This window comes from Sapajus apella, unplaced genomic scaffold (genome assembly GCF_009761245.1).
Source record: "Sapajus apella isolate SASKATOON/1434 unplaced genomic scaffold, GSC_monkey_1.0 scaffold114, whole genome shotgun sequence".
In the NCBI taxonomy this organism is placed as follows: domain Eukaryota; kingdom Metazoa; phylum Chordata; class Mammalia; order Primates; family Cebidae; genus Sapajus; species Sapajus apella.
In genome coordinates this window covers 1,603,925-1,621,733 of record NW_022437054.1, presented here as the reverse complement: position 1 = coordinate 1,621,733, position 17,809 = coordinate 1,603,925, and positions in this window count along the sequence as shown.

Below are 17,809 nucleotides of genomic sequence, written 5' to 3'. Positions count from 1 at the left end.
GGTGCTTTCTCTCATTTGCAGAGAAGCCTTATTGCTGTAAATGTACAGCCAAGGGCAATTTGTTTGATGATGCAGACAACACATTTCTAGAAAGAACAGCACTTTAATACCACTTACTTCAGTCACACACTAGTTAGTGGCAGATCAACTAAAACCATTAATTAAAACGTTATGGTCTATTAAACGATTGAAAGCTGTTGCCATGGACTGAAAATGCAACTGGGCTGACCCACGATGCTCTGAGTTCTATGCGAGGCAGCAGCTGTGACTCTGCAGTTACAAAGTGCCAGGATTAGGAACCCAGGCTGCCACCGTGCACCAAGCCTTGGGACGTTCCGTCCGTGACCTTTCACTACAGCAGGTTCATTGCTTCCTATGTGGTGACTTAAGAATGTGGACTTTTAAGCCCATCTCTGCTAATGCTTCCAGGCTCTTCTGAAAGCACGGTGGCCTGGACCGAGCCCAGGCACATTATATGACGCCCAGAGCATGTTGGTGAAAATATGATGACAGGCAGCTGTCAGGGCACAGCTGGATTGATGGAAATTCCCATGCTGTGTAGTAAACAGAGGAATAGTAGCTGCTGCTTCCTAGCTCTCGCCGTGCCAGGCACTTTGTACACGTAGCAGCAGATGCCAGCAGTCACCTATCTGGGGCAGTCTAGACAGTGTTTCCCAGCATTGTGGAACCAAATGTGACCATGTCCCCAAGGTCCATCCAACTAGAGGTGAGAGTTTACCAGGAAGCTAATGAATCCTAGGCTGCAGGATCCCTCTCCTGCAGGGACCCTTTCAAGCTCAGGAAGGGGCTGTAGCAATCTGGTCATGGGCCACTTTTTTTGTGTGTTGGTTTCTTGAAGAGAATCCCCCAAACTGACCCTTCAGGCCTCACCATACCTGAGACTACTCCTGCCAACATTCTTCTCTGGTCTGTGGGTGTAATGGCTAGGACCCAGTGGTCCTGGAAATCACACATCAAATATACCAAGTTTTCATTAGCCTAGATCCCTGCAGACTTCATGGAGCAAAGCCATCCACCACCACAAGCATCTGCCACCGACCAGACATACCTGCACTGGTCTGTATCCGGGCAGTAAATTTTTATTGAGTCAAGCCAACAAAATGTTGGGCTTTGTTTATTACAGTAATTAGTATCACCCTAATATGTATCTTATTTTATACAATTCTCACAACAATCCTATATACCTCATGTTGGTCAGAAGCACACAGACCTAAGTACACAAAGTCACACAGCTATCAGGAACAGAGCTAGACTCAGGCCTCCTGGACAGTGATGGAGACAGTGGTCTCTGAGTTGAGAGCACATGGTTGAACTCCAGTTCTCCACTTTATATCAAGAACCCAGACTTGAGGAGTGTCGAGGGCACAGTGGGTAAGGGGGTTCTGTGCCTCAGTCATCTCACTGCATATGAACCTATTCTACTCAATTCCTAGATTTCATGAGGATTAAATAAAATAAGCCATGTAAAATATTTAGCTTGTAGTAACCACTCAACAGTGGCAGTGACAATCATTACAATAACCCCATGTTCATCATCACTGTGTCTTCTTCCCGTTTGGGGTACCTTTCCATATTGCACTATACCAAAGCCTGAATGAACAGTCTCATTCGCCACTGCTTGGTATGGCAAATTTTTCTTCTCAGAAACGATACAGAAAACAACCCATTCACCCTCCCCCAACCCCACTCCACCTGTCCGCAACTCAGTCTCCCTAATCTGATTTTCCACAAACAAAGGTCATTGTAGGATGATTACTCTGTTGTCCTCTTGGTGTTAGGGGCTAAGAAGTATTTTTACCTCTTGAACAATTTTTCACAAGTGTGCACAATATGCATGGTGCTCGCAATTCTAACCCTTGCTCTTTTTCCTTATTGGCCTTGCTATGAACATGAGTCTTATCAATCCATTGGGGAAAAGAATGCAGTAATAACAAAAACAGCTGGACACGGTGAGGGGGTGCTGGGACTCACTAACTTTGCAGCATGAAGCCCAGTGGAGAAGAAGTTTCTTATGATGACAACGTTCCCTGTAAATTTTCATGGAGAAAAGAGGAGCAAGAAAGGAAGTAATCTGAGAGTGTCTTCAGCTAAAAGTTTGCTTACTTTAGAGCGCAGTAAAATATGATCTTTGCTATTTTTATTGGACTGCATAGTGATTAGAACTCAAGTCCCAAATCAGTAATTACATTCTGCAAATAAATTCAGGATTTATTGCCCTGAATCAGCCCCAAACCAACTTCCATCTCAGAGAGGGACAGAAATGTGTTGAAAAGAAAAGACAGCACAGGTTCTTCTTGGATGGGCTGACTTTGAAGGCAATTTGAATGATGCTGCATTCCAAATTCATCCCCCTTTCCCCACCAGCCCTGACCAGGATTCTCTGCCCTAAGCATTTGTGCCCCTTCTCACCTCAGGGAGCTGCTGCCCTGCCTAGGACTCTGCCAGGACAACTGGCAGATGTCTGTTTCTCCTCTGCCTGATCTTAACCTTGAGCAGGCTTCATCTTTCCTCACTGTCTTTCTCACAAGGCCAGGGGTACATCAGGCAAAAAAAACTGCAGGCAACTCAGCTTTCTCTTCTTGTCACACAGGTTTCAATGATTTGCAGGAAAGACACTCAGGGTCTCATCCTGGGACTCTCAATGTGTGCTATTATCACAAGCAACTGACACCTAGACACATCCCATCCCCAGAAGGCATTCTCCGTTAGTTCTCCAGCCATCTTTCAACAGTCATCCATCATCAGATGCTTATGAGCAACCAATATGTTAGGTTCTGGATGATCACGGGAAACAAGGTAGACATGATCCTGCTTCCTGGGCATTTACAGCTTCGTGGGGTGCGCCTGTTTATGCAAGGAAGCAGACAGTTATAGCACAGGGCAATTATGCAAGCTAAGGGACGTGCAGGATCCTAGAAGAAGCCGCTAAACCAGGCTGGGAGTATTTGGCAAGACTCACTGGAGGAAGAAGGAATAGAGCTGCTCAGGTTGGTAGAGACTGGGGAGTGAAACAGGAGAAAATTTCAGAAAAAAAAGCAGATTCAAAGGTCCTGAAAAAAGGGTACACATTGAGTTTAAGGAATCGAGACAAAAGAGAGTATCTGGAGAAGCAAAACAGCAAACTCAGGAACTGGGAAGTTACTCTGTGGGTCAGAGGAATGAGTTCAGGGTGGAGCATGTTGAGTTAGAGTTTTCCAATATGCAGTTAGCTGCATGAGCTTAGCAAAGCTAAGCTAATATTAGCAAAGCTAATATTTAATGATAAGCTATTTTTTCTTTTAGTTCATACGAAGTTATTTATTAAGTTTATATATTCAATGTTTAAAAACTTCAGTAAATCTTAACATTGAAACACATTGTGAAACTAGAAATTTTTATATAACTTTCTCACAAAGGTATTCTTCTTCAGTATATGAACTATTTTAGTAAGGCCTCCTACCGCATTGGACTCTCCCCTTAATAAAACCTACTGTTACCAAGCCAGTATTTGATCAATGGTGTTGAAAAGCAGGTTTTACTGATTCTCAGACAAAGCTCTTGTTTCATAGGAGAGCTCCAAAAACTCCCACAGGCTGCACTAGGGATGCCAAACAGCAGCAGATTTTTCAACAACAGCCAATATAAAGAAGAGGTAGGAGAAAAACCCAACAGCCCAACTGAGAAATGAACAAATAGTTGCAGTAAAAGAAATACAATGGCCCTGATTCAGAGTTCACTCAAACTAGAAAAGTAAATTAGAATTACACCGAGACACCATTTTCCATCCTGAAATGAGCAAAAATCAAGGAATTGTTCACATGCTACTTTGGTGCGAGCTTGGGAGACAGATTCTCTATAAATGAGACATAAATTGGTATAATCTCCATAGAGGGAAATTCTTCAACATCCCAAAATTTAACGTGCCCAAAACATTCTTCTCAGCAAATCAATATCAATATTGATTGACAAGCATGCTTGGACGTGTGTGAAATGGTTTAAGTTCACATTTATTCACTGAAGCATGGAAAACACTGAAAGCCTGTCCAAAGAGAACTGGTTTATGTAATATGTTATAACCATAGAACAGAATACCATGCAGCCATTGGAAAGAATGAAAATGGTGGAAACAACCCAAATTTCCATCAGCAGGTGAATGAATAAACAAAATGTGGTATATACACATTATGGGTTATTACTCAGACTTAAAAAGGAAAAAATTTCTGACATATGCCACAACATAAAAAGACCTTAAGGACATTATATTATGTGAAGTAAGTGAGATACTAAAGGACAAATACTGTAGACTCCACTTATACGAGCTACCTAGAGTAGTCTAATTCATAGAGATAGAAAGTAGAATGGTGGTAGCCAGGGGCTGGAAAGGGAAGTGGGGATTTCCATTTGTGTAAGACAGAAAGAGTTCTACAGATGGATGGAGGTGAAAGTTGCACAGCAATGTGAATGTGCTTAATGCCAATGAACTGTACTCTTAAAAACGATAAAATACCAAACTTTTCAAATCTGGGGCTTTTGCCTTCTAATAGGTCACCATATAATCGCATTACCAAATTCTTACTGACAAAATCAAGTCTTTTAGAGAAAAAAAATGCTTAATTCAGTGGCCTATGTTGGCTAAATATAAACAAGGTTGCAAAAATAACTTGCTTGGTCAGATTCCCAGACCTAACAGCAATGAGCATAATATTTAACTTTTAAAAGTGCTTAAACTTTTCTCCAAAGAATATAACTCCACCATTAGGGGAACTGTTGATTTTTACATTATTCAAGCTATCTTTTATTCACTGAAAATGTGACTATTTTACAAGTAGTATGGCTCCTCATTTCCAGGTGATAGACACATTCTAATAGCTAGCCATGAAAATATTTTCTGAAATAACACAAATAGGATTCCAAGATTATCTATGCGATAAACTAAGAGATCTGCTTTCATTATAGACGAATGTCTCATAATACTACCAGGTTCAGTATAGGTTTCAATTCTCTAGTTTATTTAAAATATCAATCCAGGCTACTCTGGGCACACTGCCTATGGGGTAGGCCTGCCCCGTGAGTAGTAGTAAACATACACACACACACACACACACACACACACACACACACACAGATATCTCCATTAACCTCCAAAATACCAAGATTTGAAACTTGTTGAAATTTCCCAGAGTACTCCCCGCACAAGGAGATTCCTTGATGCTTCTAATCTGAGGAAACTTCAGGCATCTGCGTCTGAGACAGAATACAACAGCAAAAACAGCCTTGAGTGACCGACATTCCTGTGGCCAAATGACTGCTGTATAGCCCTGATGCTCTCTCAAGACTAAGATCTTACAGCTAAGACAACAACACCAGGAGCACTGAAGACAATGCTATTTCACAAAGGGCCAAATCAAAAGGGTAGATTAAAGTTGAGAAATCCACACCTCGGAACATCTTCCCTTGTGTATAAAAACAGGGCGATACCATCCTCCTTGCAGCTTTCTAGAAACACTGGGGGACTTATGGATAAAAGGCCAAGAAGTTGATACTTGAGGAGCATTTGGGATTCTTAGAGAAGACATGATACATTTCAGCCTGATTTTTAGATGGAGCAGAAGTAACCTTAAAAACGAATCCAAATCCTCTTCTTGAGGATTACATGTATTATGTAAATTTGGCTCGATAAGCATTTTATGCAAGACTTGCATCCAGGTCCCCTGACACTCCTCTGGACCATTCTGTTGTGTCTTCTTGTCCAATAAAATTCTTAGATGCCTTCATTTTCATGTTACAAAGGTTTTGGTCAACAAAAATAACGTTTTGCTTGTTTGGAATTTGGCATATAGTTTCCTTAGAAAGAGGTAATATGATGAATAGGTCCCTGGGCCAGCCCAAATACCTAATGTGTACATGTGAGACCGTGGTATGCTAAAAACATCTGCAAATCTAATACCCCAGAACTGCATTTATTATTCCAACTTTAAATGCCAGGAAGGATGGAAGGAGCAACAGCTGCACTCCCTTCTGGGGACTCCTTCAGCTCCAAATCACTGCTGATATCACGAAGGGAAGAGCTGACATCATGGGTGAGGATCAGGGCTCTTGGGGCTAATCCAGGGAATACTTTGTACCCTGGTTGGCTTCCTCGTCCCTGTATGTCTCCTCTCCATGGACCACTGTGTTCTGTCTTCACTCCCCATCTAGGGTCGTGACCAGTGTTTTTCTCCTCTCCCCTGGTGCTGCCCTCAACACAGTCTAATATTCCTATGCTGCCTGCATATCCTTCTGACCTGGAAGTGGGCACTCAGGCAGTCTTTTAGGATTTCCCAATGATTTATGACTACTATCAATAATGAATAAAGACTAAGAACGGCCCTCTCTTTCTCTCCTCAGCCCAGTCCCTCTTTTATTTCCTTCAGACCCTGATGAAATTCCTCCAGGAAGATAAGACTTGAAACCCCACAGCCAGACTCACCCTGGTGCAGACGCATCCAGAGTTAGGGTTTCTTGAGCCATCCTCACCAACTGGAGGAAGACCCTGAGCTCAGCTGGATTGGGGTTGTGATGAGAACATACAGGACACAGGCAGGAGGAAAGAAGCCACAGCAGGGGAGTATCTGGGCCTCTGGCCGCTGAGCCCCGGCGACACAGCCTTTCCCACGCTTCCCTGTGTGCACGGCCACTCACCCTCAGCCGGATGGTAAACTACTCAGGAAGAAAGGCCGTGACATATCTTGTGCCCCCGTCAGCACTGAGTATACAAGAAGTAACTAAATCAATACTTGAGTGGCATGAACTTCCAAGCCACTCAGTGTCATTACCATCTTCAGCAGCAGACAGGAAGGAAGGGCATTTCACTATACCCATGCCTGCCCATCCCTGGGAAAGTCATCAACGGCCAGAACAATCATTCTTCCTCACTCTTTACACATTTGTGTTTGGTTGCCCTAGTTCATAATTTGAGGAGAGTGTGTCTGAGGTGAACATTTGATTAAAAGGTGCTATAAAAGCAGCAACTGGGCCAGGCGCAGTGGCTCATGCATGTAATCCCAACACTTTGGGAGGCCGAGGCAGGTGGATCACGAGGTCAAGAGATGGAGGCCATCCTGGCCAACATGGTGAAAGCACATCTCTACTAAAAATACAAAAATTAGCTGGACATGCTGGCGTGCCTGTGGTCCCAGCTACTTGGGAAGCTGAAGCAGGAGAATTGCTTGAAGGAGGATGGAAGTTGCAGTGAGCCAAGATCATGCCACTGCACTCCAGCCTAGCGACAGAGTGACACTCGGTCTCAAAAAAAGCAGCAACTGAAGAGACCAACTCACTTCGAGAATCTGTGCCAGATGATTTGCACAGCTGGCCAGTTAGACAGATGTCTGGCTCAAATAAGGAGAAACAAATCATTCTACCTTGCAGCGACTTGCATTCACTTTCAAAGCTGACTTTTCAAACTGCAAGTGCTGGCACCAACCCCTGTTCTAATTAAGTATGCAGGGCTCTGAGAAATAGGCAGCCTTTTTTGGCTGAGGTAACAGTAGCTGTTCTACACAAGAACCTGTTTCTAAAAGCACCTATCAAGGAGAGCTGCTGGATATTGTCCAAGCAGTGCATTCTGAATGCTTTCTGTGTTCCTTGGAAAAGCTCCAGCGGGTGAATTGGAGCCCTGCTCTTCAGCAGGGATGCTGAAGAATTTCCTCCAGGCCTCACACTTAGAAGTAAAAAGGAGCGACTGGGGGAAATCGAGAAGGACACACACCAAAACTTCACCACTCATGGTGGGAAGGGCAGGTGGCGCAGGGCCCTGATAGGAACAGGTTCTTAGAATAATGCACATGGTTTCTATTCAACTTACAGAGAAGGACCAAGAAGCGGCCTCTTAAAGCTTTTTCAGCAAATGACAAGACATTAAATGAATGAAATAGAAAACTACTCTCTCTCCCTTTGAAGGCAGAATATTTAGTAATGAAGGAGATTAAAGAGACAAACACAAGTACTCTGAGACTCTGATGACTGGTGAACACTGAAACTTCTGTGGCAGAAGACTCCGGAACCTTCTTCTTTGGCTGACTTTAAACACAGTATTGATTTCCACCTTTACAAAGCAGGCACTGTGTAGTCCACCTAAGGGCAAAGTACTGACCATAAGACCTGCAGGCTTTGCTCCAGACCCTGTTATTTTATGACCAAATATTTTAACAACTTGAGTCTTTGCCACACATTCCAATTACACCCTTGTTAGTTGCTCAGTGCCTCAGAGAAAACTTTCAAATTCTTACCGGCTGCCCTTCACAAACAGTCTGAAATAGTCTGCCACAGGTATCCTGTTAGAAATAGGCGTGGAGAATGCCATGCAGGCGGAAGGTTGTCCTAACTTACCTTCATGGCCAGGACCTAGGGTTCGCCATCTGCACGGTGCTGCCATTTCATTTTCATCAGGCCTGTGGTGCTGCACAGGCAGCGAATATGACTCTGAACACTCCACAGCTCAAAAAAATGCAGACAGACAGGTCACCTGTAGCTAGAACTAGGGTTCATCTTCCCTTGTCAGAGCTTGACAAGGTTTGAAGCTGGCCCTGCAGAGATGAGAGTGAGAATAGATTACGAAACAAGCTAAATACAGAATTCAGTTCTGGAATTTTAAAAAACCAACCAACAGAATATACTAATGTAAAAATAAATGGCCACTATTTGTTCAACCATTTATTTGTGATAGAGGAGAACAATAATGGGAATAACAAAGCAATTGAAACAGGTCACCAGGTCTCGTCTTCAAAGTCATGGGTCAGTGTCACCTTTTCAATTCTCTGCCATGGACTCAAAATTCACATGGTGAAGTTCTAACCCCAGTACCTCATAATGGGACTGTATTTGGAGACAGGGCCTTCATAGCCGTAATTAAGGTATAATGAGGTCACATGGGTGGGCTCTAATCCAATATGACTGGTGTCCTTACAAGCAGAGATTAGGACACAGATAATACAGAGGGATGACCCTGTGAGGCTGGTGGTAAAAAGGCAGCTGTTTGTGAGCCAAGGAGCAAGGCCTCAGAAGAAACCATCCCTGCAGACTCCTTGATCTCAGATTCCCAGCCCCCAACACCAGGAGACAATCAAGGTCTTTTGTTTAAGCTCCTAGGCTGTGGAATTTTGTGATGGCAGCCCGAACAAAGACCCTCTCTCTCATCCCCTCACTCCTATAACAGTGGCTGGTTTTTGATTAACTTCACTTGAGTCTTCTTTCTCATCCTTACTTCCTTTTGCTCCAGGGAGCCCCTCTCCAGCTCCTTCCACCTGCCCTGCCTCTTTCTCTTTTAAAAGGGTTTCTCTCATCTTCTTCCCAGAGGAGCCACCTTGGGGAAGTGAGAGGGAGAGAAGGCATCTTGCACTGAGCACCCCAGAGCTGGTGAGAGACCCAGCCTCCCAAAGCTCACAAGTGCATCTGGTTTGCAATGGCAGAATAAAAACCATGTAACATGATCAGAGATTCTGGGTGACCCTGACTCACTCAACTTCTCTGAGCTTCTGTTTTCTCACATATTTAAAAAAATGGCGATGTGTATTCCTGAATGTTGTCGTAAGGCTCAATGAAGATAATGAATTGGAAAATACTTCATATGCTAATCAACACAATTCAGTTTTTCTACCTATGAAATAGGTACTCCCTAGCATTTCACAGTGTAGTTTAATCAAAACAAAAGTCAGCAAAAAACACTTCTGTGACTCAGAATAGTATATATAAAAGTATTATTTCTACTCTAGTTTTCATCAGCCCGGTAAAGTTTATTTTTGTTTTTTTCTGCCAGTTTTTATGAAGAGTGTTGTATTTGGTATTAGAAAGGGAATTCTAGCCGGGCACGGTGGCTCAAGCCTGTAATCCCAGCACTTTGGGAGGCCGAGGCGGGTGGATCACGAGGTCAAGAAATCGAGACCATCCTGGTCAACATGGTGAAACCCCGTCTCTACTAAAAATACAAAAAATCAGCTGGGCATGGTGGCACGTGCCTGTAATCCCAGCTACTCAGGAGGCTGAGGCAGGAGAATTGCCTGAACCCAGGAGGCGGAGGTTGTGGTGAGCCGAGATCGCGCCATTGCACTCCAGCCTGGGTAACAAGAGCGAAACTCCATCTCAAAAAAAAAAAAAAAAAAAAAAAAAAAAAAAAAAAAAAAAAAAAAAAATTTTAAAAGAAAGGGAATTCTAAAGACACAAATGATCTGGTTCTTGCCTTCAGGAGTTCTGCAATGTATCTGAAAAATAATTTTAACAGTAAAACCAATTATAAAATTAGTTCAAAGAGGTTTTCCAGGCTGCAGTGAAAAATGCATAGCTAAGTCTCCATGCAGGACCAGCCAGGTCCATACCTGAACTTTCTAGGACAACCTTCCAGATAGAAATTTTTCCTATGACTACTCTAATGTGGCTGCAAGTGGAAACTAAAAAATCAGCCATTTAAAAAGTTAACAAAAACTTAAAATAACTAGTGTATTTTGCTTTAAACAAATCTACTCCTACAGCGACTTACTACAGTACTTTAAAACACAAACACCTTTAAATGTTTTAAAATCACGAATAGAATAACCAAATTTTAATTTTCTTATTTACTTCCCAAGAACCCCTCGAAAAAATATTGACAATGGCAACATTCCAGTTGGAAAAACACATTGTCTTCAGAATGCAATTGCTATCTGATTTTAGAAATATGTGACTTTAGCAACATCCGACCAAAAAGAAAACTGCATTATAGTTATTGTTTTTAAGAAATTCACATGTACCATTATTAATGATTAAAATATGGTCATTTAGGTAGTCAGGACTTAATGATCAAAGGGTGGAAAAGTGCATGTCATAGCAGTTGCTTTTGTATCTTGAGCCTGACTGGCTGTGAGACATGAGGCTCATCACTGCACTTCTGAGTGCTGGCCTCCTCCTGTTTTAAATGGGTCCAATAATATGCCTGCCTTGAAAGAGCAAAACCCACAACTCAAATGAAGCTCCAAGCTCAGCTGCCGGCAGTGTACCTCTCCAGGCCAGTAGCAGGGGCTGTGCTGGCGGCATCTCAGGATGAGAATGTACTATCGTGGTTTACAACTGCTTCCCAGCATTTCCAGCTCCCTAAACTGTGAATTTTTCTAATTCAACTTTATATGACCCTCTCACCACTTACTTCTCTGCTCTCAAGTCTAACACTGTACATAGCACACAGTAAAGCCTCAATAAATGTTTGATGAATGAATATCTGAGTAAACGAATAACAGATAATTTGTAAAATGGAAGTACTACTGTAGCTACAAAAACTGAAAAAGGTCAAACTCCTTGCCATTTTTTTTTCTGTAGTGTATGGCTAAAACAAGTAATCTTTGACATAGTAAGACAAAATTCCCTGGCACATCTACATGTAAGAAAATACCCATAGAAATAAAATGCGGTTGATTCTCTAGTCCTTTGTGAAAGTCACATCTTTCTAAAGCATTTTAAGATCCAATAGTAGAACTGTCTACATTTTTAGTACTGTGTCTAATTTGTAGTACTGCTACCTGCTTTATGCATTTTTCTTTTGCAAATGTTTTTGGCTAGTACATTTGAAAGGAACAATTTGTTTTGTAGATGCAGATACAAACCTCGTTCTGTACTTCATTTCTTAAATTAAGGAACCCCTGTCAATAGATGCTACCTTAAAAACGAGGAAACAGAATATACCGTTTAAAAAACTTTGTTGGCTGGGCGCGGTGGCTCACGGTTGTAATCTCAGCACTTTAGGAGGCCGAAGCGGGCGGATCATCTGAGGTCAGGAGTTTGAGACCAGCATGGCCAACATGGTAAAACCCCTTCTCTACTGAACATACAAAAATTAGCCGGATGTAATGGTGGGTGCCTGAAATTCCAGGTACTCGGGAGGCTGAGGCAAGGGAATCGCTTGAACCCTGGAGGCTGAGGTTGCAGTGAGCACAGTGCACTACTGTACTGTACTGTCTCAAAAACAAACCAACCTTTAAGTAGGAGTATGATACTTTTTCATGCCTTCCGCCACACCACAATTCAAGTATTTTCGAAAACAGAGCATTAAAGCAGGTAATAGCCCAGACGCCTGACTCCCTAACCAAGTGACAGTGGCTGCCAGCGGACTGTGAATCGAAATCGAGACACACAGGTGTCCACGGAGTATCAGGCTGGGAGCTCCCGACAGGACACCAAGCGCGGGGAGATTCCCGGCTTCCCCCGCGGCCTCTCCGTCGCCCGGCAACGCCGCCGCACCGGCGTTCAGCACCGCCCCCGCTGCCATGGCAACGCGACCGCCGCAGGGCTGGCTTTGTGCTAGCACTGCCCAGGGCGCCCTGCTGGGGCCACGAAAACTTTTCTAACCTCACCGCACCGACCACTCTGTCCCCTTCTCCTACCCAGAGCCGTTGATCGTCAACTTTCACCCTCATTTCAGGAAAAAAAAGTTCCACGATCACAGGATTTCGACCAAATTCTGCTTGGCTCTACTTCAAAAGTGCGGCGGGGTGACAATACCTAGAGAAACCCCACTTGCCTGTCTCAGCATCCCTCCCACGTCTGCAGAGGGTCCTTGAAGAGATCCCAGCATCCCTCTCCGAGCTGGAAGTGGGAGGAAAGTCAGGAGAAGCCGACGGGAAACTGTCCCGGGTGCGTGCCGCCCGCGTGCCCTGCGCCCTCCTCTTTTGCTCGGCCAGGGCAGGGCCTCCCAGCCTCTGGGCCCGGGACCGCTGCGAATCGGTCTCCGGCTCCTGGCCCCGCAGAGCTCAGACCCGCTCTGGAGGGCTGTCCGGATGCCCCGTTTCCCTGGAGATCAGCAGTTCCGCGTCACCCTCAGCAGCCAGCTCGGCTTCCAGGGTTGGGGCTGTGCTATTGTTTGCTGCTCTTTAAAGGAGGTGGGGAGGATGGGGGCGCCCCACTCTGAACCCAGGCAGGCGGACCTGAGGTGGATTTTTTTGCAGAGCTCTTCTCTCCTGCTTCTCCCAGCCCCTTATGTTGCATATTCATAAGAAGGCGGGGTCATTTCCCATCTCCTTTGAATCATCCAAGCTTGAGGATTAGCGGAAAAGAATTGAGGTATTAGGTCTGGGAGGGATCACTAGGAGGCGAATAAGATCAGGGCAAAACTGGTGACACAGACAAGCAAATATAGGATTCCTGTTCACAATTTCTTCCTTCACCCTCATGCAAGGACGGACACACACACACACACACACGCACACACATTTCTTAATGTCTGAACTGAGTAAAGGGAAATTTCAAAGAAATCCTGACTAAAGTGGAGATCAAGTTTCCAACACATAAACTTTGGCAGATACACTCAAACCACAGCACATGGTAAAACTATCACTATTGGAAAATGATAAGACAATCAATTGTTAAACTATTAGAAACAAAGGAAATTAGAAAACAACAATGTATAAAAGATTACTATGTGAGCTAAGTAGCATAATGTAGGTGACAGAATTCATGAGTGAACTTCAAGACAGACCAACAGAAAGAATTCAACTGAAAAATAGAGGGCTGGGCATGGTGCCTCATGCCTATAATCCCAGCATTTTGGGAGGCCAAGATGAAAGAATCACTTGAAGCCAGGAGTTCAAGAGCAGTCTGGGCAACACAGCAAGACCTCATCTCTACAAAAAAAAAATATATATATATATATATATATATATATATATATTTTTTTTTTTTAATTAGTTGGGTGTGGTGGTGCATGCTTGTATTCCAGCTACTCCAGCGGCTGAGGTGAGAAGATTGCTTGAGTCCAGGAGATTGAGGTTGCAGTGAGCTATGACTGTGCCACTGCACTGCTCCACAAAAGGAGACCTGTCTAAAAACAAACAAAAAAACAACAAAAAAAGACAGAGAATGTAAGGAGACATGTGAACAGCACTCCAGCCTGGGTGTCAGAGACTCCACCTCTAAAAAAACATATATAAATAGATGAAATACTCCAAAAGACAGGGATTAGCTGGTGAAATGCATTTAAAAAAAAAGACCTGTGTGCTGTCTACAAAAGATGTTGCTTAAATGCAAAAGTACAATTGAGTTGAAAGAATGAAAACAGGCATACCATGGAAACATAAGAAAGCATGAGAAAGCTGGAGTAGCTACATTATCATAAACATAGATTTTAAGAAGTAGTGCTAGAGATAAACAAGATCATCTCACAATGACACAAACCCAAAGTAAGTAGAAGGAAAGAAATAATAAAGATAACAGTGGAAATAGAAAATGGACATACTAAAAAGAAAAGTAAATGGAATCAAAAGCTTGCTCTCTGAAAATACCAACAAAATTGATAAACCTTTAATGGCCACAGGCTGGGTGCGCCATGGCTCAGGCCCGTAAACCTAGAGCTTTGGGAGGCCAAGGCGGGTGGATTACTTGAAGTCAAGAGTTCAATACCAGCCTGGTCAATATGGTAAACCCCATCTCTACTAAAAATACAAAGAGTAGCCGGGCATGGTGATGCAAGCCTGTAATCCCAGCTCTCCAGAGACTGAGGCAAGAGAATCTCTTGAACCCAGGAGGCAAAGGATGCAGTGAGCTAAGATTGCACCACTGCACTCCAACCTGGGTGACACAGTCAGAACCTGTCTCAAAAAGAAAAAAAATTGACAATATCTGAAATTATAGTTATCAGAAGAAAAATAAGGAAATATTGTGAGCAACACTATGCCAAAAAATTCAATGATTTAGATAAAAAAGATCCTTTGAAAAACAGAAATTATAAAAACAGACTTAAAAAAACCCGAAAGACCTAGATTGTCCTATAACAAATTATTATGATCATTATGAGACAGTGTCTCACTCTATTACTCAGGCTGGATTGCAGTGGCCCGACCAAGGCCACAGTGGTCTTGACTTCCTGGGCTCAAATGATCCTCTCACCTCACAGTAACTAAGACCACAGGCACACACCACGAAGCCTAGCTAATTAAAAAAAATTTTTTTTTGTAATATAGGGTCTCCTTATGTTGCCCAGACTGGTCTTTAATTATTTTTATTTCTGTATATCAATAACAAACAATTGAAAATGACATTTGAAAAACAAAAGGATATGTACACTCATAAGTGGAAGCTAAGCTATGAGAATACAAAGTCTTAAGAATGGACTTCAGGGACTTGGAAGGAAAGGGTGGGTGTCAAGGGATAAAAGACTACAAATTTGGTACAGTGTAGACTGCTCAGATGATGGGTACACCAGAATCTCAGAAATCACCACTAACGAACTTATTCATGTAACCAAATACCATCTGTTCCCCAAAAGCATACAGAAATAAAAAAGAAAAAACCCAAATACATTCAAAATAGCATAAACATATCCAGGAATAAATTTAACCGAAGATATGGAAGATCTATACACTGATAAAGACATTTTAAAAGACCTAAATAAATGGAGAGATAGGTCCTGTTTATGAACTGGAAGACTCAACAATGTTAAGATATTAATTTTTCCTGAATCTATAATACAGTTGATGGCAATTTTAATAAATATAGCAAGCACATTCTTTTAGAAATTGACAAGTAATTCTAAACTTGACATGAAAATAAAAAAGATCTAAAACAGCTGAACGGTTTTAGAAAGAGCAAGTTGGAGGACTTAAACTACCCGATATGAAGACTGACTATAACACTGCAGTAATCAAGAGTGTGGTATGGGGATAAGGAAAGGCACACCAACCAGTGGGACAGAGACCAGTCCAGAGGTAGACCCACATATGCATAGTCAACTGATCTTTATTAAAGCACCACAGTAATTCAGTGAATGAAAGGATACTGTTTACAACAAACAGCATTGGAACAGTTTCCATACTGGGGGGAAAAAATGAGTCTGAACCCTTAAATTAACTCAAAATAGGTCACAGACATAAATGCTAAAATCTTAAGTCAGAAAAAAATAGCAGGATATATTTGTGATATTGTTAGGAAAAAGTTTCTTATTAAGACAAAGGCATGAAACAAAAATATTAATAAAATAAATCTCATTAAAATAAAAATCTTGAAGGACCCTCTTCAGAAAATACAATGGAAAAAAAGTTTGCAAAACATGTATCCAACAAAGGCCCTGTGTCTTCCAAACATAAAGAACTATTACAATTTACAAATAAGACAACTCGGACAAAAGATTTAAACACTTCACAAGAGAATATATGTAAATGGCTGATAAGTAACTTGACAACTCGGACAAAAGATTTAAACACTTCACAAGAGAATATATGTAAATGGCTGATAAGTAACTTTAATTTTTTTAAAGAATAGAGAAGAGGCTTCTCTATGTTGCCCAGGCTAGGCAACTCTTGAGCTCAAGCAATCCACCCTCCTGGGCCTCCGTAAGTGCTGGGAGGTGAAACAACTGGAATACTCATCTATTGCTAGTGGTTGGTTACACTGTGATTAATATCTATTTTGAAAAGCAGGTTGGAAGTTTATCTCATGAAAAACACATTTACCTTTTCTTTTTATAGAGACAGATCTTCACTGTTGCCCAGGCTGCAGTGAAGTGGCTCTCTCTCAGCTCACTGAAATCTCCACCCTCTGGGCTCAAGCGATTCTCCTGCCTCAGCCTCCCAAGTAGTTTGGATTACAGGCATACACAACCACGCCTGGCTGTTTTTGTATTTTTGGTAGAGATGGAGTTTCACCATATTGCCCAGTCTGATTTCCAACTTTGGACGTCAGATTATTTGCCTGTCTTGGCCTCCCAAAGGGCTGGGATTACAGACGTGAGCCACCACACCCCACCTGTCTTGCATTTTTTTAGGTACAATTTGCACTTAATAAAATTCACAGGGTGGGCATGGCGACCCAGGCCTGTAATCCCAGCACTATGGGAAGTCCAGGCTGTTGGGTCACTTGAACTTAGGAGTTCGAGACCAGCCTGACCAACATGGTGAAACCTCATTTCTACAAATACACAAAAATTAGCTGGGTGTGGTGGTGCATGTCTACAGTCCCAGCTACTCCAGGGGCTAAGATGGGATGACTGCTTGAGCCCAGGGAGGTTGTAGTTGCAACTAGTCATGATTGTGCCACCATACTCCAGACTGGGATACAGAGAAGACATTGTCTCAAAAAATAAATAAATAAAAGAAAAGATCAGTATCTCTCAAATATAAAAAATAATGGACAGTAGAAGATTCAGTGGGAGAAAGCAAGCACTGGGTGTCCTCTGTTTGCCTCCAGATTCACTCTCACTGGACTCCCTCCTGCTCTCTCCCCAGCAAGTCTTGACAGTATTGATTCTAGCAATAGACTCTCTTGCCCTCTTGCCTCTGGCTGGGTTTGCCCACTGGGAAGTTCCAGCAGGAAATCTAAGGAATAGAGGAGAGTGGGGTAGCATACTTATTTCGACTTTTACCCCTGTTCTCTCTGGAGGGAGCAAGGTTATAGCTCTTTGTAGTTGGCCTCTCCAATAAGAATGGGGTCTCTGGAGTATAGCAACTACTCCTTCCAACCATTCATGCCTAGGTGTGAAAATGAGAAACCCAAGACTACTATTACCAGCTCAAAGGTACTACTCTTTTACCTTGGTTTTTCTGTATTTTGTTCACATTTTAGTAAATATTACTTTTTATCTCCTCTAGTTAACCAATTTAAATAGAATCATTTGTTCCTTAACAGAGTCTACTTGCCACAATAGCAGCAACAAAAAATCCGCTGGAATTAATAAGAAATCACATGAGCTACATAAAGAATACATCAAAATCAAAACCAAAAATACTTAGACAAATGGAAAGACATTTGTGTACTTGAATAAGAAACTTCAACATAATAAAGAGGGCTTTTTTTTTTTTTTTTTTTTTTTTTTTTTTTT